Here is a 7,596-nt window from a genome sequence, read left to right as displayed (position 1 = left end):
TCCAGTGCACCAAAGTTGGTTGAAAAATCACATGTGTGTCCTTGGGTGAATTTTTAGGTCCCATGCAAGAAATGGGAATGAAATTCAAACATCTGGGCGTCGTGGCTTGGCCTGAAAGATTGACAAAGTTGGTTTTTTAATTCATCTAAATCCAAAACACGACTGAAAATCATGAAACTTGGCATGGTGTCATGACATGGCACCAACATGTTGTGGTAAATTTTTTGGCCGAATTGGGACAAGCTTTCACTACAAAAAAAGACACATCCCTGACATTTTGGGCTGAACGGTTTTTTTCTGTCATACTTATGACACTTCTATGATGATAATTGTGACAAAACCCGGTATCATCATAGATGTGGTGGGGTCCTACTTCTATGACAAAAAATCATGACAGAAAATGGGCTTTTCGTCCTGGGCGGGCCGGAGACGCAGCTGCATGACATTCTTTGGCCATCCATGACGGAAAAAACCGTGGTAGAAGCGAGGGTGAGGAAAATATTGGGGTGTTCCCGGTTACGGTGGGTGGTCGGGGCCGAGTGATGCGCGTTTCTCTCGTACACGCACGCACGTGGGTGCGAGGCGTTGGGCTCTAACTGAATCGGAGCGAGGCGTTGGGCTCTAACTGAACCCGAGCGATTGCACTGCAGGCTACGCGTTACTGAACCCGAGCGATCGATCGATGGCTGTTAACTGAACCCGATCGAGTGATTCCTTCGCTACTGCTGCTAACTGAAGCCGATCGATGCTGCCTCTTGATGAATAGTGAGAATTGCACGCGGGGGGGGGGTGTCGGTGTCAAAACCGGCGGATCTCGGGTAGGGGGTCCCGAACTGTGCGTCTGAGGCGGATGGTAATAGGAAGCAGGGGACATAATGTTTTACCCAGGTTCGGGCCCTCTTGATGGAGGTAAAACCCTACGTCCTGCTTGATTAATATTGATGATATGGGTAGTACAAGAGTAGATCTACCACGAGATCGGAGAGGCTAAACCCTAGAAGCTAGCCTATGGTATGATTGTATGTTGTCCTACGGACTAAAATCCTCCGGTTTATATAGACACCGGAGAGGTTAGGGTTACACAAGGTCGGTTACAAAGGAGGAGATACACATATCCGTATTGCCTAGCTTGCCTTCCACGCCAAGTAGAGTCCCGTCCAGACATGAGACGAAGTCTTCAATCTTGTATCTTCATAGTCTAACAGTCCGGCCAATGGATATAGTCCGGCTGTCCGGAGACCCCCTAATCCAGGACTCCCACAGTAGCCCCTGAACCAGGCTTTCAATGACGATGAGTCCGGCGCGCAGTATTGTCTTTGGCATTGCAAGGCGGTTCCTCCTCCGGATACACCACGGAAGAATTTGAATATAAGGATAGTGTCCGACCCTGCAAAATAAGTTCCACATACCACCGTAGAGAGAATAATATTTCCACAAATCCAATTTGCTGACTTGTTTTGGCAACACGACATTATGTCACGGCCCGGTGATTATTCGAACCGTTTCTTTTAACTAGCCCCGCACATAACGCAAGGCAGTTTTTTGACACGTCTCGTCAAAGCAAAGATCGTGTCCCCTTATCACGGGATTCTCATCAATACGGGCGTGGGTAACCCAACCGCGTCTAGGACTCCTAGATTATAGGCAAGCCCCAAACGGCCACGGAGAGGACGCTTGGTATTCACCCTCTTTATAAAGGGCCAAGGCTTTCACTTTTTCCCCTCCCGTGCTCAATCGAATCCTTCCCCCGCCTCGAGTTCTAACACCCAAAGCCCAGGTCAGGTGCTCCGGATCTTCAACCATGTCCGGATCCAGCCTTCAAGGCCGATGGATGCCCTCCTCCGTTACAGAAGAAGATATCCAGAAGTTGAGGGAGGCCAGATATCTGACCGCCGAAGTTTCGCATCGGCTGCCTGCCCGAGGGCAGGTCGTCCCTACTCCTAAACCCAACGAAGACGTCGTGTTCATCTCCCACTTCCTCCGAGGTCTAGGCCTCGCTCTGGATCCCTTCGTAAGGGGTTTGATGTTTTACTATGGGCTAGACTTCCACGATCTAGCCCCAGAGTCCTTTCTTCACATCTCGGCATTTATTGTCGTGTGTGAGGCCTTCCTCCGCATTACCCCTCACTTCGGCCTATGGCTCAAGACTTTTGATGTGAAGCCGAAGACAATCGAGGGACGGCATGCAGTGTGCGGAGGAGCATTAATAAGCAAGATTGCGGGAGCCCCATGGCCAAAAGGTTCCTTTCCAAAGGTGTCCGGATTATGGCAACGGGAGTGGTTTTACATCACAGCTCCCAGAAGTGCCAAGTGGGTGGCTCCCCCTACTTTCCGCTCGGGCCCCCCACCACAACTGATGTCATGGATTAGCAGAGGGCTGAGCTAGGGTCCAGCCAAAGACGTGCCTATACTGCAAATCCGCATTCAAGATCTCTTCGAGGGAGATTTTAATTAGGTTATGGTAATGCAAGTCATGCTGGTTTGTCGAGTCCAGCCTTGCAAACGCCGGCCCCTTCGCTTGTGGGAGTTCAACCCAGAAGGACCGCATGCTATTCAAAGTTTCCTCGGCCTGACGCACAAGGAGATGTACAAGTCATTCTTCGGACCTCAAACATAGTGTCCGGACACTACCGAGGACGTGGGCCTGAGTAGCAACCGCACCGCCGAACAAGTAAGTATCCTCAAGCCGAACACACCGTCTTTTATTTATCATGACGTCATTTCTGAGAAATCACCCTTTGACCAGGACTAGCTAACAAACGCGAAGATGATTCGGTGTTCGGCCCCCTCCCTGAGGGTTTGGAAAATCCGGTACTGGAAAAGATGCTCGAGCGCGCACCTTGCCCGGAGCCCTCGAAGGAAGATGCGGGGGAGAATAATATGGGCGAAAGCGGGCCCCCATCGCTGCCAGTTCCTACCGAGGGAACGAGCACCTCCACAAGGGAGGATAACCAAGGAGAAGATTCTGACCTTCTCTCGCTACGGGGGAGGAAGAGGACTGCCTCTGAGGATCCGGAAACCGAGGCCTCCAAACGGGAGAAGAAGTCTCCAACAGAGGGTCCTGCCTCGGGCGGTGCTCTTGCCGCACAAAGTCCATGCGGGGACCAGCCCTCCAACGAGCCGTAAGTGATCAAAAAAATACTTTAATAGTGAAGGTATACTACCTTTCCTCTGAGAAAAATAACCAAAGCATATATCTTGCAGTTCAGATCTTAGCCCTTCTCATCTAAGCTCGTCTTCGGGGGATCTTCTTCCAGAGATGATGGAGAGAGAAACGCCTCCCCGGGACTCTCCCGCTCAAGAGGTGGGCGACCTCGAAGTGTCGTCACGGAGGGCCTCTCCGGGTCCGGTGAGGCCAGAAGATAATCCCATAGTCACCCGAAGTCCCCAGCGTCCGGCTCTCGAAGGGAGCAAACAAAAGAGTCTGACACCGTCTGGTATGCGGTCGGACGTTCTGAGGGAGCTGTTGGAGCGAGCGGTCATCTCAGAAGAACACTGTATGCTGATGGGTACGGTGATGGAAAGAATTTCGTCCGCCAAAAGCGGATTACATGAAGCCTTTATGAGTCTATTGACGGGCTTTGAGGTACGTGAAATGATATACTTTTTGATAGTACCGCATATGTTAGGTGTGCCCTGTGTAGATAGTATCCCCTGAGACTCTGGTTGTCGTCGAGAACGGCGGCAAACAGAGGATCATAGTCCCAGGTAATAACCAGATTGCCTTGATGTGCAGATGGTGGAGGCTCCGGTGGCTAGCCGGACTAATGAGTTTGCCGAACTAAAGCAGCAATTGGATGTGGCAGACGCTGACATCAAGCTTGTTAACAAGCGGCTTGACGAGTCACAGGGTAAGTAATGTTTTCTGGTGAATGTCACATAATAAGAGCAACATGATGCCAGTATCTTTAATATGTTGTGACTGCAGACGGAGCTGCCACCATGGAGACCCTTCGGGTGAAACTTGCCCGAGCCAAAGAACAAGCAAGAGCTATTAATGCGGCTGCTTCGAAGGCGGCTGAAGAGTTAAGAGCCGAGAAGGCTGCGCATTGCGAAAGCAAAGAGAAGATGGCCAAGATGGCCGTGGAATTAAAAGGCACTGCCGACCATTGCCAGTTCCTTGAAGAAGAAAACCGAGTGAAGGCAGCGGACCTTGAAAAGGCCACGATGGCGACCAAAGACATTCGCTCTGCTATGAGGGCGAAGAAGGAGGAGCTGCGCGAAGACAGGGATATTGTGGCTGGGAAGCCCTTTCTGCTGCAAAGGAAGTTCGGAGATCCGTGGTATGCCCCTCTGGATCGGCTGTGGAGTTCGGCAGACACATATATGGACTTGGCTGCAAGCGCTGTCGATGTGGTCGAATACTTCTGAGATCAGACAGATCGTGAAGTGGACAAGCTGTTCTTATCGCAATTTAACATTCTAGAGCGTCCGCTTCCCTTGGCTGATCAGCTAGCCGAGTGGGCCGAACTTAATAGGTTGTCTGGACTTGCCATGAGGTCCGTCGTAGATCATTTGTGGCTAGAGAAGCCGAAGCCAAAGCCGAACAGCTATTTCAGCTTAGTGCAGCAGTTCCTTGGTGCGGTGCCGCGCATCAATGCGATGAAGAGGTCGACGTGCATAGAAGGCTCGCGGATGGCCTTTGCCCGTGTCAAGGCATACTGGGCGGAGATGGATGCTACCACTGTTGTGGCGCAAGGTTCGGCCATAGGCCGAGTAGCTGCCGAGCACTATTTTGAGGAGGTTCTTGAGGGTGCTCGTTTGATAGAGTCCCAGTGCTCGAAGAATATTATGTTTGAGTGACATGTATCCCCATTGTAAACACAATGTTTTTATGAAATGTAGTAAGGCTGTATTTATACTTTTGCCGGAAAGTAATATGGTGCCTCCTGTGCGGTCGTTTACGTATATATGTATATAACCTGAAAGATTGCAGTCGTCGGCTTCAACCCCCACGCATATAATGTGGAGGTGCTTGCAGAAAATGCATGTTCACACCTAACCCCACGTCTTGGTCCTATTAAGGAGGTGATAGCGCAGCGAACGAGGCAACCGGACTATGATGCTTTAACACTTTCACTTAGCCATAGGAGTTTGACGGTGGGGCTACTATATAGCCCCTGGTGGCTCCGCACTCTCCCGAACTCGGGGTGCGTATATGCCTGGCCGGGAAACGGCCCTTCATTAAAGCGGAGGAATTCTAACATTCCGATAGGTCGTCGAGTGGTTGACCAGTCTCGCGCTATATCATGACAGTCAGTTTTCGGCTTTCTCTACTAAGGTGCTCGTCCAGACGAACCAGGGCACAATCGCAGTAGTTCTCCTGGTGCTGCCTTAGCCGATAGAACGGAATGTAAGGCACCAAAACACAGGAGCCGGGCAAACCCAACATTTGACCAAAGACATGATTCGGAGCTGATGCATATAAGGCCAAACTCGCGACGCCGAACACTCCCTATGGTATTCGGTCTTTATGGTATAAACCGCGCCTGAATAGTGCCCTTTGTAAGAAGCCCCTTGTGTCCAGGTACGGGCGTTATTCTGACATGGCCACATGCCAAGACGTCAGCATCCTTCTCAATTGTACTAAGAATCCGAGGGATGTGTATCAACAAGAGACAGTAAAAAAAGTTTACGCAGGGTCTTAATCTAAAAAGAATCCTTGGTGCGGGTCCCTGCTGCACGTCTGCGCCTGTGTCTCCGTTGTGCCATATCCTAGACGGGTGTAGCACGATGGTCATCTGTAAAAGAGAGGAACTTAGGTGAAAAGTTGTCATGCAGAAATGTAGTTTTTTTAAAAAAACCATGTATAATTAAAGATGAGTAAAAATTGCCACTTGTCTGTGCGCGTTGAGCCCCTTGTATTTGTAATAGGGGTGTGGCCATCAAACCGGTATGAATTACATATAGCTGCGCCAGACTCGTCTAACCGTGTCCATGGTCTTGACGACCTATCAAATGCTTTAGTTGGTGAGGCCGTTTTTAGTGTGCAGCTGCCAAGGCGGTCGCATTCTCTTCATCGTGCAAAGATCGCTCAATATTTCCATTGACTGTAATGATGCCACGTGGACCGGACATCTTGAGTGTGAGGGAAGCATAATGCGGTATTGCATTAAAGCGAGTGAAAGCTTCGCGTCCAAGTAGTGCTTGATAGCCACTTTGGAACGGAGCAATGTGGAAGGTTAAATGTTCGCTACGGAAGTTATCGGGGACGCCGAATATATCCTTTAGTAGCAGGGAGCCCGTGCAGTGAGCCTCTGGGCCTGGCGTTACTCCTTTAAAGGTAGTGTTGCTATGGCAAGTTTTCGTTGGGTCTATCCCCATTTCGCGGATTGTATCCTGGTATATCATGTTTAGACAGCCGCCACCGTCCATCAGGACTCGTGTGAAGTGGTATCCGTCAACTATTGGGTCTAATACCAGGGCAGCCCATCCTGCACGCCGAATACTTGCTGAGTAATCACGATGGTCGAAAGTGATCGGTTGAGACGACCAGTGGCAGGACTCCGCGGTGATAGGCCCTTGGGCATATTTTTCTGGGAGTGCCGCTTTGTTTCTCCCCTTGATCACGTGTAACACGTTGACTGTTTTGACTTCTGGTGGACACTTCTTTTGTTCCCAATGTCTTGCTTGAGAGGCTCATCCTCGTCTTCGCTTGGTGTATCCTCCCCCTTGTGTACGGCGTTGAGCTTGCCAGACTGCTTAAAGACCCAACATTCTCTGTGGGTATGATTAGCGGGTTTACCAGGGGTGCTATGGATCTGACATACTTGGTCTAGAATTTTGTTTAGGCTGGACAGTTCGTCTCTGGCGCCTTTAGAGGGCGGCTTTTGCTGACTTGGCCGAGAGCTTTTGAATCCGGCGTTTACTGCCGTGCTCTTCGTGCTGTCTTCTTTATTCCGGCATTTGTTATTGTTGTTGCGCCGTGATTTCCCGTTTCCATCTCTAACTTCGGATGTACTGGGGTCGCTGATGCTGCATCTGGCTAGCCAACTATCCTCACCCGCGCAAAAGCGGGTCATGAGGCTTGTTAATGCTGCCATTGTTCTCGGCTTTCCTTGGCCGAGATGTCTGGCAAGCCATTCGTCACGGACGCTATGCTTAAAAGCTACCAAGGCCTCGGCGTCCGGACAGTCGACTATTTGGTTCTTTTTAGTAAGAAACCTGTTCCAAAGCTTTCGGGCCGACTCTCCAGGCTATTGAGTTATATGACTCAAATCGTCCGCGTCCGGAGGTCGAACGTAAGTCCCCTAAAAATTTGCCCAAAAAGCATCTTCGAGCTCTTCCCAGCTTCCAATGGAACTTTCGGGGAGGCTCTTAAGCCAGTGCCAAGCTGGCCCTTTGAGTTTGAGGGGTAAATACTTAATGGCATGGAGGTCATCTCCTCGAGCCATATGGATATGGAGGATATAATCCTCAATCCAGACACCAGGGTCTGTTGTTCCGTCGTATGCCTCTATATTTACGGGTTTGAATCCCTGTGGAAATTCATGATCTAGCACCTCATCGGTGAAACATAGGGGGTGTGCGGCACCCCTGTATCCGGGTGTACCGCGTTCTTCGGATGTTTGTTGTGTTGCGTTGTATGCTGGAGCA

This window comes from Triticum aestivum, chromosome 7A (genome assembly GCF_018294505.1).
Source record: "Triticum aestivum cultivar Chinese Spring chromosome 7A, IWGSC CS RefSeq v2.1, whole genome shotgun sequence".
NCBI classification, from domain to species: domain Eukaryota; kingdom Viridiplantae; phylum Streptophyta; class Magnoliopsida; order Poales; family Poaceae; genus Triticum; species Triticum aestivum.
This window is presented reverse-complemented; position numbering follows the sequence as displayed.